The 19,397-nt window shown below is 35.1% G+C and overlaps 1 protein-coding gene and 1 pseudogene across 1 annotated transcript in view; both read left to right on the forward strand.

The window, feature by feature from the left end:
• The window catches only part of ASCC3 (activating signal cointegrator 1 complex subunit 3), a 402,674-nt gene that overhangs the window by 89,397 nt on the left and 293,880 nt on the right, over positions 1-19,397 (forward strand).
• On the forward strand, positions 12,058-12,944 carry LOC102472520 (actin-related protein 2/3 complex subunit 1A pseudogene; annotated as a pseudogene).

Below are 19,397 nucleotides of genomic sequence, written 5' to 3' on the forward strand. Positions count from 1 at the left end.
ACAAGAGAGAGTTATAATTGACATCTGCCTCTGGCTAGGAGCAAAGTAGTCAAACAAAATAACTTTATTTACAGCCTACACTTTATTGATTTTATAGCAGGAAATTAGAATAGAGAAATTAAAACCTTAAAGATATATTGAGCTGTCCCAGAATGGTAATTTTAGAACTTCAGTGAATTAAAAAATCTCTGGGTATTCCTTGACAGAGTATTGCCATTGTAGTCCAGAACATATGGAGATTTGAAGTTGCTTCAACATACTTTAAGGCTGCCATCACTTGTAGTCTCAAGCAGTTGATCTTCTTCTGGCACAAAGTTGATTCACCTGGTTTATTCACAAATGGGTTGCAGATCCGTTCCTTCCCAGTTCATGAGACTTTTGTGGTTAGAAAGTAATGTTCACACTTTTTTGAAAGCTGAGATAGTGTTCATGAACCGGCTGGGAGAAGTAAAACCCTGGTTCAATAATTTTCAAAACCTGACTCACTAATGTTTGAAACATTTCAAAACACCAGTGTTCACTCATTGCCCTCATAATTCCAGTTTGGCTTTGACTGCAGCCACTTTATCTGCCAACTTGAACACAGTTCCGAATCTTCTCTCCTAAAGTGGCAGATTGACTGTTGAGCAGGTTGAATATATCACCCAAGGAAGCAAGTAAGTTTTGTGACCCATTATGTGTCACTGAAATGTGCTGCCAGTGATGACTGTTTTTCTAAAAGAAATCTCAGGAGTGGTTCTTGTTACTCAGAAATTCTTGCCAATGATCTATCTTTAGAAAACCTCTCACTTCTGTGTATGAGAGAAGATGTGTGTTCTCTGCATCCATCTTCTCATAGATATATGTAAACAGACATCAGTTAAGGGCATGCACTTTAATGTGATTGATATTTTGAATCACATCTTGTAAAATATAGTTAAATTCAGGTGACATTTTTTCAGCTAGCCAGCATTTCTCTGTGGATGACACAGTACATAGACTTACATTCAGAAGTAGCCTCTTTGACCCATGTAGTGAAATCGGAAAGCCATCCAGTCATGGAAACCATTTCGTCTGTGCAGAGGTCAATACAACATGACTGGTTCTGTTTTCCTGATATGTAGTCATTCAGAGGTTTAAACACTTTTGCAGCTGTGGGATTGGTTGGCAACAAAAGTGCACATAACATATTCTCACACACATCCTTCTGAAAAATATATTGCACAAAAACAAGCATTCTTGCCTTGGTGTCAACATCGTTAGATGAGTGAACCTGGATTATGTACCACTCTGGCATATTAATTCTTTCTACCAGTTGTGCCTCAGTATCCTCTGCTATTTCATCAGATTGTATAGACATGGTGCTAGCCGAAAGAGGAAGGAACACCTGCCACCTTTTGAATTGCAATCTCTTAAAAGTTCATGACAGATGTCCTTAGCAACAGGTAGGATCAACTCTTCACCAACACCAAAGGCCTTTTTTAGCTTTGGCAATGTGGTCGGCCACTAAGAATGATGCTCTCAGTGAAGTGTAGTGGCCTTCAGTAATTGCTTCTGTTCTCGATGTTCACATTTTTTTCATTTTTAAAAACTCCAAAGACTTGGGACCAGCAGTTGGCATAATGGCTATGTCTCTGGACTCTCATGTAGTCGACTGCAGTTCCAGTCCCAAACCCGGTGACTTAAAACTCATGCCGGGCACGTGTGCGTGCATGCCCAAGGTCCCGAGAGGAGAATGAGAAGGGATTGTGGCGTGGCCATTCCCCCGGGGGAGGAGGGGTTTCTCTTTTTTTAATCTCTCTGTCTCTGTCTTTCTGGCGAGTACATGCGCCTCATAGCAAAAGCCTCTCTCAAAAAAAAAAAAAAAAAAAACCGCCAAAGACTTGTCTTTTATGCAGTGTCTGGTCTCCATGTGACAAAAGAATTTTGAAGACTTCATGCTTTGTTGGATAGCCAGTCACCACATATTATACAGAGCAGGCTTGGAGAATGTGAGTCACCTGTTGCAATGAACCTATAATTTAAGTAGGACACTTAGTATTTTCTTTTTAATGTAGCTTTGTCTTTGTGGGCATTTTTAGAGTCTTCTGCTGTCTCATCATTGTGTCTTTCCCCCTTTTCAAAGCAACTCTCCAGTGACGTTTGTTTTTCATTCATTTTGGCTAGGTTTAGCTTGGGGGTTACCAAAACTGTAACAAAGACCAATGAGCAGTGCAGGAGAGAGGCACACATGATAGTGTAAATAAAAATAATGGTCAGGCTACATGTGGACTAAAATCAGTATCAGATTCTGACTTAAGGCCTGCCACCATATGCAGCTGTGCAGTTGAACTACATCAACTCACTTGCCACTATAAACACTGCCATCAGATGCAGCTTAATTGTCACTTGCCACTCACCTATGGGGTTTTGATATGAGTCTGCAAGCAACTCATTTATTATAGTCTCTGTGTAGTCAAACCTCTCTGCTAATGTTAATTAGTATTTGCACCTGCTCTCCAGCTCCATCTCCTCAGCTCCATCTCAGATCATCACAGTAGGGTTGGTGCTCCTCTGAAAATCTAATGCTGCTGCTGATCTGAAAGGAAGCAGAGTTCTGGCAGTAATGTGAGTGATGGGGAGTGGTTGTAAATACAGATGAAGCTTCTCTCACTCACCTGATGCTCATCTCCTGCTGAGCAGCCCCATTCCTAACAGAAGACAGACCAGTACCCATCCATAGCATGGGGATTGGGAATCCTTGATGGAGAGTATCTCATTGTGGTTTTAATTTGCATTTCTCTAATAACTAATAATGTTGAGTATTTTTTCATGTGCTTACTTGTTATTCTTATTTTTTTAATTTCTTTTTAAAGAATTATGTATTTAATTTTATTTGTCATTATTATTATTATTTAAATTTGCTACAGGGCAGCAGAGAGATGATGATCACCAGAGAGAGAGATAGAGAGAGAGAGAAAGAGAGAGAGAGAGAGAGAGAAAGCAAAAGCCAGCCTCCAGGTCCAATACTCAAATCGCATTTGGCCATGTGAGAGTCCAGCGCCTTAACCACAGTGCCACCTGCTGGCCACTGTTTAAGCTTCTTATTAAATAATTTGTATGTTTTTTGAACAGGTAGCTTTTTTTTTTTTCTAACTGAGTATTTAGAGTTCTTTTTTTTATGATTTATTTAAGTTTATTTATTCATTTTTTTTAATTTGACCAGAGAGAGACACAGAGAAAGAGAGAAAAAGTATATTCTGCAAAATGGAGTCTTATATAACATAAGATAATTATGAGAGTCATAAACTTTGCTTTGCCCTGTTCTCTTGGTTAGAAACACATTATAGGCTCCAACACACTCAAGGAGGGATTCAAAATGGGTATAAATATCAGAAGGTTGGAATCATTTGGATCATATTAGTGTCTGCCATTCACTGAAACATTTTTCTTTGCACATTTAAGTTTCTAAACAACTAAAATGGATGTTTCAGTATGATATGAGGTAAGGATCTAAATTTATTTTTTTCCACACAGATACTCAGTTAACCTACCATCATTTTTGACCCATTTTTGAACTTCAATTTCATCCTTGTCAGAAATTAAGTTTTCAAATTGTTTTAGGCTCTTCTATTTCTGCCCGTGCCAATACATACATGGTTAATCACCATATCTAAATATTGATATTTGCTATATCAGGCTCCCCTAGAATCATTACAATTTGTCTTGACCAGTCTTGTACCATCTACTTACATGTGAATTTTAGAAATAGCTTATAAATTTCTCAAAAAAATTTTTAGTATTTTGAATTAAAAGAAGATGAAACTCTGGGGCCAGCAGGTGGTATAGTGATTAAGTTGCTAGACTCCCATGTGGTTGACTGCAATTCGAGTCCTAGACCCAGTGGGTTTGAAACTCAAACCAGTTGCATGTGCATACATCCCCAAAATTCAAAAGGAGAATGGAGAAGAGATTTCCAAGTAGCCATCCACCTGGGGGATGATTTCTCGCTTTCTGTCTCTCTGGCGGAGCACATGCTTCCTATAGCAGAAATACCTATTTTTAAAAAAAGTAATATTAAACTCTAAGAATCAGTTTTAGAATTTATATCTACATTACCAAACTTTCTATTTGTGTGTGTGTATGTGTCTGTGTGAAGACAAGGCATCACTGTCATGATCTGCTTGCCTCAGCCCCCCATGGTCTTACTATATTGTCCAGCCCAGTCTTCAACACCATCAGTCCTCCTGTCTCAGCCTTACAAATCACTGAGTTTATGGGTGTCTGGTATTATATCCGGCCTTTAGGCAGAACTGGAACTGAACCTGACAACATGTGCCACTACTATTGTGCCTGTATTTCTCCTTTCTATTTAGATATATTATATGCATTTTTATGTTTTTCTTTCTATTCTAATTGACATTTTTTTAACTTCACCTTAAAACAAAAACATATACTATATTAATTTTTTAAGATCAAGAATTGTAATTTAAAAATATTGACTGTCACGACCAGCAGATGGCATAATGGCTACATCGCTGGACTCCCACGTAGTCAACCGTGGTTCCAGTCTCGGACTCGGTGGCTTAAAACTCACACTGGGTGCATGTGTGTGCATTCCCAAGATCCTGAGAGAAGAATAAAGAAGGGATTGTGGTGTGGCCATCCCTCCTTGGGGGGGTGATTTCTCTTTTTCTGTCTCTGTCTTTCTGGCGAGCGTATGTGCCCTATAGCAAAATACCTCTCCAAAAAATAAATATATATTGACTGTGTCTTCCCCCATAGAATTTGGGAGAAAAAAAGAAACTACTTAAGATTGTTTTTTAAGACAAAGTTTTGAATTTAAGAGAGCAAAAGATTTGGTGTTTCACTCATCCGGTGGCTCATTCAAATACTCCATTAAGTCATTTTCATAAAACAGATATTAAAAAAAATTATTATTTTTAATTGAGTATTTAAAATTTTAGATTTAGAAAGTATGCTTTTAAATAAGTATTTCTAAATTTCCTCTCTTTAAGAATAACAAGTATATTGTTGCTTTACACAGACACCATACCCATATGTATATGTATGCACACATAAAAATATTGAACTGCCCAATATAGTAAGTCATTGATATTTTAATTTGCACTGTGCATGATTTTTCTTTTTAATTTATATTAAATATATTTTTTATTTGAAATCATAATTTATTCAGATATTGTTAGATTAAATACTAATGAAAATCCTTTTCAAAACAGTTCTATGAGGATTCTATTCATGATAAAATTTTAATGTTTAAGAAGATATATATATATATGTTTAAAATAACATTGCATTATTTACTTATTTATGGAAAGTTTAAAGTCATATGTACTATAAACATTTTTTTAAGTTAAACTGCCCATAACTCAACATCTGTAACAGTTTGTGGACTTAATCCTTTAAGTGCCCAAATACTTTATCCTTTTTAAAGATTTTGAACAAGCTAGTGGAAGAAATTTAAAGGTTAAAATCAATGCTGAAACCAATTATTACCATAAATACCAGCCAAGAAACCAAAAATGACATTTCATTGTGTGATTCAACAGAATTTGACAGACTCTTTCTTTCTTTGTGTTTGCCATGATTAGAGTGCAGCTGTTTATGAGAAGGCAGATTCTGCAATTTGGGCCAGCAAGACCATTTGTAATATCAAATAAATAACCTTAAACTACAATAATTAAAATGATATCTTAGAGGAATACTTAACATATACACCAAGATCATATGGATTCATCTCTCTTAGGAAAATAATATATTAATTTCATAGAAAATACCAGCTTCTTAACCTCCAATTTTACATCTGCTTTAAATTTCCAAAGTTTGTTTACTTAATTATAATAGTGATTTTGTGAAACTAGCCCTGATTTATAATAATGAGGATACTATATATTTAAAGATGTCTAAAACAAACAAACCAAAACTAGCCAAATCAAATCCATACCCGAGGTTAAACTGTGTCTTTTTTTTTTTTCTTTAAGTTCAATAATAACTTTACCATTTTATCATAGGAGAGTATGGTATTACAGAAGGTCCATCTATTTATTTGGCTAGCCTCCTTTTTTATTAGTATACTTTTTAAAGTGACTGTTTTCAGTATGAATGAACTTTTAGAAATGAACACTTATGGCTATATTTAGTATTTTTTGTTATTATTTTCAGTGATATAAATACATTCAGCTAATATGAAAAGATTATGAATTATGCATGGCAATTCATAATTATTTTAGCTGAGATTTCTTATTACTTCCTTCATATGTAATGGAATTTGGTTCAGTTTCATTTTAGAAAATAACTAACTTGTTTTTCACAAATTCTTACTCCCTTACTTCCTTCAAAGATATAATAGTAGATTACTCTCTTGAGGTGTCTTGTAAGTAAGACTTAATTTCCTCTACCCAGATTGTATGGTTCCAGATGAATTATTTTCATGAAACATTAAAAGGCATGAGTCTTCAGTGAAGAAAAACTAACAGTAGCCATGCACTGTCTTTCATGTCTCTTAATTAACAGAATACAGAGATTTTTCAGTACATTTTCAAGATGAATACAAATCAGAAATTTGATGTTTATAAAGATGTAGGTGACTCTTTATATCACATAATGAAAAAGGCTGAATCAGTTATTTTGTATTAATATAAAAACATTAGGTGTTTATATCGTTCCAATTTTAGTATATGTGCTGCCGAAGCGAGCACTAGGTGTCTATATCTAAACCAATAAAATAGTGATATTTTTAATAAAGTAAGGTAATATAGATAAAAGACTTTCCTCATTTATTTTTAAGATAAATCTTATTTTTTTTTCTTGACAAGTTTTTACTATAGGGCGTGTATACTGGCCAGAAAGACAGAGAAAGAGAGAGAGAAAGAAAGCAAGAAATCACCCCCAAGGGAAAATGGCCACGCCGCAGTCCCCTCTCCTCCATTCTCCTCTCAGGATCTTGGGAACGCACGTACATGCGCCTGGTGTGAGTTAAAGCCACCAGGTCCAGGACTCAAACCACAGTCTACTACATGGGAGTCCAGCGACATAGCCATTACACCAACTGCTGGTCCCACGATAAATCTTTTTATCTAAAGAAAAAAGCATTTTTGTGGGGATGATTATAAAATGTGTTCATTACCAGAAAAGAAATATCTAAAAAGTAATATCTAAATTTGTAAATAAAAAGTAAAAATTTCTTTATGATACTAACTTTAATAAAGCAGATTGTATGTATGTTTTTAGAGTGTTTTTTATTGATTGATTCTATTTATTTATTTTAAATTTGTAGGATTAGTTTGTTTCTTAATATGTAGCTCCAGTTTTTAAGATTCTTCTATGACTAGGGCATCTGATATTCAGTCTTTTATTATTCTTAGGACATGCAAAATTATGATCTCATCATTGGTTTCAGAGTTGTTGCATATTTGCAATACATTTTTCTGTGGAAACATACTGATTGAATATAGTGGCCTTAGTATGTTTCCATAATTTACCTACAGTAGATTAATATATCCATAAACCTAATCATCTCAAGGTCTCAAATGCCTGAAGTATAGTCCCAAACTTTCTGAACTTGTTTTTTGAAGTTGTTACTGAGAGATCCCCTGAGCTTTAAGAGAATGGTTAATTACAGGGCAAAACAAAACAAAAACAAAAACAAAAAAACTTTACTCTTGTCTAATATTAAGCAGTTTCTTTTATCTGAGAGCTTTTCCAGCAATATGGGGCAAGGGTTTATCTTCATAGAGATACAAAGAAGGCTCGACAGTAACAGTAGAGGAGGAGAGTCGGTGAGGAAAATCAATGTGGGAAAACAGTTCCCCCTACTCACATGTGTATCCTCTTCCAGTGTCCAGCATGTTTAGTGTGTTTAAATACGGTTATAATCATAATATATATATAATTTTGTAGTTTTTTACAATTAACTTATACATGAGTTTTTCATTACTTTGTATTCTTGTTACTTCATATCGTGTTACTTCATTTTTACTTCCTTCAAAGATATAATAGTAGATTACTCTCTTGAGGTGTCTTGTAAGTAAGACTTAATTTCCTCTACCCAGATTGTATGGTTCCAGATGAATTATTTTCATGAAACATTAAAAGGCATGAGTCTTCAGTGAAGAAAAACTAACAGTAGCCATGCACTGTCTTTCATGTCTCTTAATTAACAGAATACAGAGATTTTTCAGTACATTTTCAAGATGAATACAAATCAGAAATTTGATGTTTATAAAGATGTAGGTGACTCTTTATATCACATAATGAAAAAGGCTGAATCAGTTATTTTGTATTAATATAAAAACATTAGGTGTTTATATCGTTCCAATTTTAGTATATGTGCTGCCGAAGCGAGCACTAGGTGTCTATATCTAAACCAATAAAATAGTGATATTTTTAATAAAGTAAGGTAATATAGATAAAAGACTTTCCTCATTTATTTTTAAGATAAATCTTATTTTTTTTTCTTGACAAGTTTTTACTATAGGGCGTGTATACTGGCCAGAAAGACAGAGAAAGAGAGAGAGAAAGAAAGCAAGAAATCACCCCCAAGGGAAAATGGCCACGCCGCAGTCCCCTCTCCTCCATTCTCCTCTCAGGATCTTGGGAACGCACGTACATGCGCCTGGTGTGAGTTAAAGCCACCAGGTCCAGGACTCAAACCACAGTCTACTACATGGGAGTCCAGCGACATAGCCATTACACCAACTGCTGGTCCCACGATAAATCTTTTTATCTAAAGAAAAAAGCATTTTTGTGGGGATGATTATAAAATGTGTTCATTACCAGAAAAGAAATATCTAAAAAGTAATATCTAAATTTGTAAATAAAAAGTAAAAATTTCTTTATGATACTAACTTTAATAAAGCAGATTGTATGTATGTTTTTAGAGTGTTTTTTATTGATTGATTCTATTTATTTATTTTAAATTTGTAGGATTAGTTTGTTTCTTAATATGTAGCTCCAGTTTTTAAGATTCTTCTATGACTAGGGCATCTGATATTCAGTCTTTTATTATTCTTAGGACATGCAAAATTATGATCTCATCATTGGTTTCAGAGTTGTTGCATATTTGCAATACATTTTTCTGTGGAAACATACTGATTGAATATAGTGGCCTTAGTATGTTTCCATAATTTACCTACAGTAGATTAATATATCCATAAACCTAATCATCTCAAGGTCTCAAATGCCTGAAGTATAGTCCCAAACTTTCTGAACTTGTTTTTTGAAGTTGTTACTGAGAGATCCCCTGAGCTTTAAGAGAATGGTTAATTACAGGGCAAAACAAAACAAAAACAAAAACAAAAAAACTTTACTCTTGTCTAATATTAAGCAGTTTCTTTTATCTGAGAGCTTTTCCAGCAATATGGGGCAAGGGTTTATCTTCATAGAGATACAAAGAAGGCTCGACAGTAACAGTAGAGGAGGAGAGTCGGTGAGGAAAATCAATGTGGGAAAACAGTTCCCCCTACTCACATGTGTATCCTCTTCCAGTGTCCAGCATGTTTAGTGTGTTTAAATACGGTTATAATCATAATATATATATAATTTTGTAGTTTTTTACAATTAACTTATACATGAGTTTTTCATTACTTTGTATTCTTGTTACTTCATATCGTGTTACTTCATTTTCATTTGCTTACCTTTTTAATGTATGCATGATACTGCTTTGAATAGGTATGTCATAATTTACTTATTCTAATTTTAAAAATCACTTTGAGAAATCTAATTTGAGAGATCAGTTGGTAATTAAGGAAGTTGAAAGTTTGACACGGGTGTGTGTCTTGCAGTCTTTTTTCTGTTGACCTTTCAAAATTATTTAAAACATTTTAATCTACATACTTGATATCTTATGTTAAAATGATAGCTTGTGTATGATTCTTTGTCTAAATAATTATAATAATCGTTCAGTTGAACAATCTGACTATATTAAACTTATCTAATTCAGTTGAATATTAACACAATAGTCAAACATTCCTCAAATATGTGAGATCTGTAACATTGGATTGGACCTGACTTATTTCTTAAGCTAGTCTTTGATTATAGTTTGAGCACCAAAAATTACTATTCAGTTTTCAGAAGCTGTTGCAAAAATAGATTTTAAAAAATTTTAAATTTACAGAGCTTTAGAATGTATCAAATTTCCCTTTAATTATGAAATGTATATAATGTTTATTGTTATTTTTATTGTATTGTAAAAGGACTTGTTTATTTAGATGATGGATGTTTAATCTTATGACTAATGACTTACGACAGTGCTCATCAGGTTTAGAGTGCTCTGTTAAGAAATTCCTGTTTCCACAACTCTGGTATATGCTGCTAAGACACTGCTCTGCGAGCTGGGACCAAATGGGAGGCCCAGTTTTTTTTCCCAGTTAAATCTAGAAGTTAAGCACAGCTGTGCATGCCTTTGGTCCCTGCTGGAAAGCTGAGGTAGGTAGATATCAACAGTCAGACCCTGTCTGGAAAAAAAAAGAAAAAGAAAAATTCCAGTGTTCATAAATGCAGTTGAGTAACAGAATATAAGAACAAAACAATTTCAGCACAACGAAAGTAGAGAGTAAAAATTCTTATATGAAACCATGTACTCTATCGTTAGAGAAATCTTCTAAATTTTTATCCATTATCTGTTAACTTCTTTCTGTACACAGAATTTGGAAGATTGCTAGATTATAGACTTGAATTTTGGATCTATTACTACTGTGTAATTTTGGGAAAATCACTATGCCTCTCTGAGAATAAATTGGAAAAATTCTTGGTCTTTCAGTTGACCTCAGAATTCAGATGCAGTTGCCTGTTTGAAATTCCTCTTTGGACATGTAATAGGTGCTTCATATAGAGTGTTCTTTCCTCTCATTTTGTCCTCTTAACTGTCCTCATAAATCATCAATAAAACTGCCATACACTACTAAAGGAAAAACAATTATTTCTTTTTCTGCAATTAAGTCATCATCTAAGATACAGCCTGCTACCTCTCTCCATTTCCACTACTGTCACTCTAATATAAACCAGAATTATCCTTCCTGAAATGTACTAATCACATCATTTTCTCCCACTCCCCAGACTGCTTTCCACATGGTAGCCAGACTGAGCTTTTAAAAATATAAACATATTTATCATTTTCTAGTTAAAGCCCTGCAGATTTTTACTGTAGTAAGAATAAAAATCCAAATATTTTATTGTGAGCTACAATTCCTATACAGTAATATGACTTTCTCCCTTGTTCTCATTTCTGACCACTTGGGAGCAATATTATATATAGAGTGGTGGGATTTCAGCAAATTGTTTGGACTATGTGTGCTGAATAGCTACCATCTCTGATTCTGAAATTTAAAACATAAACCACATGCTGTATAGAATCAGAGAAAGCTAAAACAGAAATTATCCAATGTATGTTCTTGGTACCTACGCATTTTTTCCTAAACATGTGTCAAAATTTTAGTATCTACTGTTAAAATATTTTTTAAGAGAGATTTTTGCTGTAGGGTACATGAGCTTGCTGGAGAAACAAAGAAACTCAGAAAGCAACAAATCATGCCCTGGGGGGGATGGCCACACCGCAATTCCTTCTCCATTCTTCTCTCAGGATTTTGGGCATGCATGCATACACACCCGATTAAGTTTTAAGCCTCTGGGTCCGGGATTGGAACTATGGTCCATTACGTGGGAGTCCAGTGACATAACCATTTCTCTATCAGCTCATCCCACTGGTAATTTTTTTTTCTTTTTTTTTTTTGAGAGATTTTTGCTACAGGGTGCATGCACTTGCCAGAGAGACAGAGACAGACAGAAAGCGAGAAATCACCCCCCATGGGGGATGGCCGTGCCACAATCCCTTCTCCATTCTCCTCTTGGGATCTTGGGCACACATGCACATGCACCAGGCATGAGTTTAAGCCACCAGGTCCAGGACTCGAACCGCGGTTGAATACATTGGGAGTTCAGCAACATAGCCATTACACTAACTGCTGGTCTCACTGGTAAAATATTTTTAACCTGAACCACTACAGAACCTGTTCACATCAACTGAGCAGAGTCCACGAATTATCTACTCCAAGCCCCTCTGAACTATCCTTACCCCAGCTTTCTATCCTTTGGAAACATAAGAATAATGTCCCTGCATTGGTTTTTACTAGAGTCAATCACCTGTCATGCCTGGAACAGGGACTGTTCCAAATTGTCTTTAGCCTCAATAATCGTGAGGTGCACATTTGTAAGAAGATGGGACCAGCAGTTAGTGTAATGGCTATGTTGTTGAACTCCCATGTAGTCAACCACAGTTCGAGTCCTGGACCCAGTGGCTCAAACTCTTGCCAGATGCGTGTGCATGCATACCCAAAATCCAGAGAGAAGAATGGAGGAGAAGGGACTGTGGCATGGCCATCCCCCCTGGGGGTGGTTTCTCCCTTTCTGTCTCTCTGTTATTCTGGCAAGTGCACGTGCCCTATAGCAAAAACCTCTCAAAAACAAAAAAAAAAAAAAAGAAAGGGAGCCAGTGGGTGGAAAGCTCATGAACACAAGGAACACAATGGACAAGTATTGACTGGACTTCCAAGGACAACCACATCATAATTTCTGGAGCAGACTGCAATGCCTCTGTCTGGAGTCAGAAAGATGGTGTCTAGAAGCCAACCCTGGTGATCCTGAGAATTAATTGTGCATCCACTTGTGTTAAATGGTCCCCTTTAGAGAACAAATTTGTTTTGAAAAATGGAGCACAACTCATTTCTGTTTGCTGCTTCTAGTCTGAAAGTGACTGGTGTTCAGGGAAGCACATTAAAAAGCCAATTCATTCCACAGTCCTCCGCTTGGATTGGCATCCCAATAGTGTCTTGCTGGCAGCAGGATCATGCAACTTCAAATGCTGAGTATATTCTGCCTACATCAAAGAAGTGGATGAGAAGCCAGCCAGCACACCCTAGGGCAACAAGATGCCGTTTGGTCAGCTGATGTATTTGATAAAGGGGTATTAAAAATATGGAACTGCGGGAACCAGCAGTTAGCGTAATGGCTGTGTCACTGGATTCCCATGTAGTTGACCACAGTTCGCGTCCCAGACTCGGTGGCTTAAAACTCATGCCAGGCGCGTGTGCATGCATGCCCAAGATCCTGAGAGGAGAATGGAGGAGAAGGGATTGTGGCATGGCCATCCCCCCTGGGGGGTGATTTCTCACTTTCTGTTTCTATGTCTCTCTCTGTCTGTCTGGCGAGCGCATGTGCCCTATAGTGAAAAACCTCTCAAAAAAAATGGAATTGCACAAGTGAGTCACGTTATTTCTGTAAGACTAGTGGTCTTGTGAACCCAAAATACATATAGAAAAGTAGATCTAGGATAAAACTTAAAATTTGCCAATCTTTCTGGTCTGCTCTTAAGATATGTTTTGAACACTTAGTAGTTAAAACCAATTAAAAGTGAAAATGTATTTAGAATGGATATCTGGGTTAAACATAAAGCACTAATGACAAATGAGCCATGAAACACTACATTTTCTGTTTAAAAGCAAGTGCTAATGTGCTAAAAAAAATTTTCAATTTAATTTTATACATTTGTTAATGTGTAAAAAAAAAATTCAATACATAGATTTCTTTTAGGTTAGCAACATACCAAGCATTTGAAAGCAGTGATTGTTAGGCCCATTTAATTAGACACTAGTGAGGATGGCCCCTAAGCCAAATGGTTAAGGGAGCTAGATCCCACAGAGCCAATCATGGTTTGAATCCCAGCCCCTGTGGCTTGAAAAACATGGCAGGCACATGTACATGTGTGCCCCAAATTAAGCAGGGTGGAGAAATGGAAGAGAAGACATCGTGGTATGATCATGTCCCAATGAAGGGTGCTTTCTTCCTTTCCCTATCTCTCTGTGTCTCTCTCTGGCAAATGCATGCACCCTCTGGTGATTAAAAAATAAAACACTAATTAGACAATAGTGTATGTATGGAATAGAATCATGCATAATGACGTATGGCTCAATGATAAAATTAAACAATTCTTTTTTCTTAGAATTACTTTATTTTAGGGCCAGCAGGTGGCGTGGTGGTTGAGCGCACTGGGCTTCCATGTGGCAGGCTATGGTTTGAGTCCCAGACCTGGCGGCTTGCTTTCTCACTTTGTATTTCTCTCTCTCACTCTCATCCTCACACTGTACCTCTCTGATCAAATTAAAATAAATAAATCATTTATTTTATAGCTTAGGGGAGCACTAGGTTATATCATCTAGCTTTCTGTAAATATACTCTATAATGTTTGCACAGCAATGAAATCTCCCATGTTTCTTAGAATGTATCCTTGTTGGTAGGTAGCACATGATTATATAAATAAAACTATGAAAATTATTACTAAATAATTCTTAATCTGAGTAAAATTGAGCTTTTATATAACCACAACCTTTTCTTCCTCTTATATTTTTGTTTTCTTAAATCATTTATAATTTGAATATCATTCAAATATAAGAAATTTCCCATGCATAAAGCACTTTAACTTTATTATCTCATGTTTAAGTTGCTTACAAATATAATCTGAATTATGCTGAACCCATGACTGATTTTTTAAAAATACTGTTCAAATTAATTACAATATTGACTATCCATAGATTTTGTGTCTTGGGGGGACCTGGGATCATTCCTCCACAGATTCCAAAGGATAACTTTATTAATTCCTTAGGGAATTAAAGAGATCCAGGTACTACTTTTGAGTTTGAACTTGAATTAGGGTTGGGAAGTCTGCACTAAGTCATGCAAAGGCATGAAGAGGTGTTCAGATAATACTGTATATGGGTGGTGGTGGTGGTGGCAGTGATCTCACAGGCTCACAGTTTGAAGGCCCTATGTACTGCACACTCTGTTCCTTGAAATACTGGGTCATCTGAAAAGTCATGATGTATTTTTTTCTATGCTCAAATGTATCAGGACTTTTCCAACAACCCAGTATCTTGCATGCTGCATCCTGTACAAATAAATTTAGCAATGAAAAGTCTTTGAAAAAATTTTAAATAGAATATGATGTAATTGGATTTCTAATTATGAGCAATAGATTTCATTTCTTGTCATGAGTCTATAAATACTGTTTGGAAATAGTAGCATTCATTCACAGCACTATTTTATTAAGCCTCAAGAAAATGAAGATGAAATATGATGTTATTGATAATAGCTGCATTAATTTCTTTCAGCACATTTAACAAGTATCTACTCTGTATATGATTTATACTATATATTGTATAGACATTATCTAATTAAAGACTTTGATTCTGAAGTTATGTGATATGACTTAATATTCCACCTGGCTCCCTTTGTGGATGTTTGAGCTTAAGCCTTTTGAAGTTTATTTCATCTATAAAATAGTTTGATATGGTTATTAGAAGTAATTAGAATAATTCATGTAAAGGATTTATCCTGTAATTGACCTACAGTAAGCAGTCTGCAACTGTTAATTATTTTTATCAATCATTTCCTTAGGTGATATTATTTCTAATTTTATTTTGCAGATACAAAAGTACAATTCACAGATTTTAAGTTTTTTCAAAGTTAAGTTGTAAATAGTGGCAAAGCCAATATCTTAATCTGAATGCCTGACACCAGGCATTGTAAAAATGTCCTTCTAAGGCTGTGTGGTCAGTCTAAGGCTGAGAGGTCAGTCTAAGGCTGAGTGGTCAGTCTAAGGCTGTGTGGTCAGTCTAAGGCTGAGAGGTCAGTCTAAGGCTGAGTGGTCAGTCTAAGGCTGAGTGGTCAGTCTAAGACTGAGTAGTCAGTAGAAACTGATAAGCAAAGTATCGCTGGTACCCTCAGATATTTGATGGCCTTCCTAAAAGTTTCTGGGTCTAAGAGATAGCATTGTTTCTTCTAAGTATGTTTTTCATCCAAATGAAAGTATAAGTGGATAAAATAGCTAAGTCTATATTGCATTTTATATTGTATTATTTTAAAAATGGCTTTATCAAGGTGTAATTGGTATACACTAAACTGTATATATTTAAAGTGAAAATTTGGTAAGTTCATCGTGTGAAACCATAACCACAATAACACAGTGACCATAACCATCACTTCTAAAAGGTGCTTTGTGCCCTCCTTCAGTCTCTCTTCTCCCTCCTTCCACCCATCCACTTCCATCTCTAAGCATCAACTCATCTTTTTGCCTCTATAGTCTAGTTTGTGTTTTCTAAATTTTTATATAAATGGGGTCATGCAGGATCTGCTCTTTTTTGGTCTGACTCCTTACCTTTAACATAATTATTTTGAATTATTATCCATCCACGTTGTTAACATATCTCAATAATTTTTTCCTTTTTATTGCCATGTGCTATTCTGTTCTCTGAATACACCACTTTTTTGTTTATCCATTCATCTCTTGGTGGCGACTTGGATTGTTTTCCTGTTTTAGACTATTACAGATAAAGCTGCTGTCTTTCATGTACAGGTTTTTGTGAGTATATATAGAATTTTTTTCTCTGGAAAGGGTATGGCAGGATCAATCATATTAGGTGTATGTTTGCTTCATGTTTTAAAAATTGCCAAATTGTCTTCCAAAGTGACTATGCTGACACATCTACCAAAAATACGTGTAAATTCCACTTCCTCCTTATTCTCTCCAATACTTGCAACTTTTAAAAAATTGAAAAACTTTAAAGTGTTTTACAAATTTCAAAAATTGTAGTCAACAGGTTTATAGTGTCATCTTATTTTAATTTAAACTTTCATTTCCTAATGATTTATGAGCTTTTTTTTTCTTTATTTTTTTATATCATTTTCTTTCATACATTCAATCACATTATTATTTGGCCTACAAAATGGATATTTCAGCAGGTGAACATTTCTTCCTAGTACCATTGATAAAACTATAAAATATCTTCAACAGATAATACCACATTTCTTTGTGCCATTAATTCTTTGCCTCCCTATTTTTCTTCGAGATGTCCTTCCTCAAACCCTCCTCTTTCACATACACTATATCTGGTATTTACATTTATATACTGTGTTTCTATATCCTTTAGTCAATGAGTTTCAGTCATAAAGTACGGACACTCGGTATATATTAAGTGGGGACATACAATGCCTCTCCTTCATAGCCTGGCTTGCTTCACTCAGTAGTAAATCTTCTATATTCAACCACTTCTTGTCAAAAGCCAGGGGATTTGTTTGTTTGTTTGTTTGTTTGTTTGTTTTTAATGGCTGAATAGTATTCCATAGAGTATATGTGCCACAGTTTTTCTATCCAATCATCTGTGGGCATTTGGGTTGCTTCCATGACTTAGCAATTATGAATAGTGCCACAATAAACATCAATGTGCAAGCACTTTTCTGATTAAGTATTCTTTTGTCCTTTGGGTAGATACCAAGGAATGGGAAGGCTGGATCTTGTAGTAGTTCTATTTGTAGATTTTTGAGGAATCTCCAAATTGTTCTCCACAGTGACTGGACCAATTTACATTCCCACCAGCAGTGTAAGAGTTCCCCTTTCACCACACCCCCTGCCAGCACTTACAATTTTTCGTTTTTTTTTTTAACCTTAGTCATTCTGATTGGGGTTAGGTGGTATCTCATTGTTGTTTTGATCAGCATTTCCCTTACAATGAGGGATGTTGAGCATTTTTTCATATACCTTTTAACTATTCATAAGTCATCTTTAGAGAGTGTTTTTTTCAACTCATTCTCCCACCTTGCAATAGGATTGATCATCTTTTTTCGAAACAGCTCTTTGACTTCCTTGTGAATTCTGGTCATCAGTTCTTTATCTGACGCATAATTTACAAAACTATTTTCCCATTCTGAGGGCTGTTGATTCAAACTAATTACTGTGTCTTTTGCCATGCAGAAACTTTTTAGTCTGATGTAATCTCACTTGTCTATTTTGGGGATTACTGACTGTCCTTTGGGGATCTTATTTAAGAAGTCTTTGCCTACCCCAATGTCTCCTAGAGTTTCCCCAGTGTTTTCTAGGAGCAGTTTTATAGTTTGAGGTCTTAGATTTAGGTCTTTGATCCACCTTGACTTGATTTTTGTCAGAGGTGAGAGGTAAAGCACCATTTGCTGAAGCAATTTTCCTTTTCCCACTGGATTGACTGGCACCCTTTGTCAAAAATCAGTTGACTGTATGTTTGGGAATTTATTTCTGGGGACTCTATTCTGTTCCATTGGTCCACGTGTCTGTTTCTGTGCCAGTACCATGCTGTTTTGATTGGGTCAGGGAGTGAGATGCTACCCACTCCACTCTTCTTGTACAATATGGGGTCTTTTATGATTCCAGACAAACTTTATGATTGTCTTTCCTAGATCTGTGAAGAATGTGTCTGGTACTTTGATTGACATGGCATTAAATATGTAGATTATCTGTACATCTTCTTTGGTGAAATGACCATTAAGTCTTTTTTCTTATTTTAAAATTAGATTGTTTTCTTACTGTTGTATTTTGAGAATTCTTCATATGTTATGGATACAAATACTTAATCAAACCTATGTTTTTTAAAGATTTCTTTGCACATTCTTGACTTCTTTTCATTTTCTGAAGACTATCTTGAAGATCATAGGCTTTTTGTTTTACTTAAGTCCAGTTTATCAATTTTTTTAATGGATTATGTTGTTTTTAAAAATATCTTGGCCTAACTCAAATGCACAAAGAATTTCTACTATGATTTCTTCTCTAAGTTTTATAGTCTTGGGTTTTACATTTCGAGTTAATTTCTGTGTTTGACTCAATATATGAACCCCAAGTTTTTTTGTTCTCTCATGTGGACATCCATTTGTTCTAGCAGTATTTATAGGAAATACTGTCCTTCCTCATCTTCCATGCCTTTGACGCTTTTATTAGATACTAGTTGTCCAACTATGTGTAGGTTTATTTCTGGATTATCTGGCCAATTTGTTTTGTCTTTATGCTAATGCCATGCTGCTTTTGTTTCTCTCTGGCCTTACATGTTTCCATATGAAGTTTAGACTCAGCCTGTCAATTTTCATAGAAAAGTCTACTGGGATTTTGATTGGAATTGCATTCAGTCTATAGATTAATTTGGTAACAATTGACATCTTTGTGTTGAGTTTTCTTTCATTTTTCTTAGAAGAATTTTATCATTTCAGAAGACTTGTTTTTCTCACCTGTTTTCATATTTTCATCCTGAGTAATTCAAAATGTAAATGGTATTTTAATTATTTTTTTAAAAAAACTGTTTACTTTTAACTATTTAATTGCTTCTATCAAAAAATATTTTTAAAATGTTGATGCATCCCATATCCTGTAGTTTTTCTAAATTCACTCATTGGTTTTAGGTTTTCTGTATATTTCATGAGGTTTTTTTTTACATAGATAATTATGTCATCTTTAAATAGTTTTTCTTATTTATTTCCTAACTGAAGCCTTAGTCTTTTTGTTTTTCCATTTTTCATTTGTATTTGTTCTTGATTCAGTTGACTAGAACCACTACTACAGTATTAAGTGGTGA

Source organism: Tupaia chinensis, unplaced genomic scaffold (assembly GCF_000334495.1).
Source record: "Tupaia chinensis unplaced genomic scaffold, TupChi_1.0 Scaffold000244_1, whole genome shotgun sequence".
NCBI classification, from domain to species: domain Eukaryota; kingdom Metazoa; phylum Chordata; class Mammalia; order Scandentia; family Tupaiidae; genus Tupaia; species Tupaia belangeri.